Genomic DNA, 629 nt, shown 5'->3' on the forward strand with positions numbered 1-629 from the left:
GCTGCCCTTCTCTGGACACGCTCCAGCCCCCCCAGGTCCTTCGGGGAGGGAGGGGCCCAACCCTGACCCCAGCAGTCGAGGGGCGGCCCCCCCAGTGCCCAGCACAGGGGCACGCTCCCTGCCCTGCTCCTGCTGGCCACACCACTCCTGATCCAAGCCAGGATGCCGCTGGCCCTCTTGGCCACCTGGGCACATCCCTGCGCGTTGCAAATATCCCGCTGTGTCCTCAGCAGCGCCGCGTCCTTCAAGCGTCCCAGCACGCTGCAAACACCCTCCTGCACCCCCCCCCCATGCTGCAGGCATCCCCGCGCCCTGCGCCACCTCCTAATGCCGTGGCCAGGAGCAGAGGTCACTGCTGGCCCCTTCTGCCCCAGCAGCCCCATGGTGCGGAGCCCACCTGAGCCCCCACACCCGAGAGATGCCCCCCACCCCGGCAGCCCTGCCCCCGTGTCAGGGCACCTTTGGGTGCTGGGGAAAATTTGGGGGAGCGCTCGGGAGCAGGATTTTTGCGATAGGAAGGATTGCACCCGTGGGGAGCAGATAGGACCGAACCGAGGGGATTCGGGACCAGGGTGAAGCAGCAGGGCCCCGTGGGGCCGCGGCACCGGGGCGATAACCGGCGGGCGCTG

Source organism: Egretta garzetta, unplaced genomic scaffold, assembly GCF_000687185.1.
Source record: "Egretta garzetta isolate BGI_Z169 unplaced genomic scaffold, ASM68718v1 scaffold207, whole genome shotgun sequence".
Taxonomy (NCBI): domain Eukaryota; kingdom Metazoa; phylum Chordata; class Aves; order Pelecaniformes; family Ardeidae; genus Egretta; species Egretta garzetta.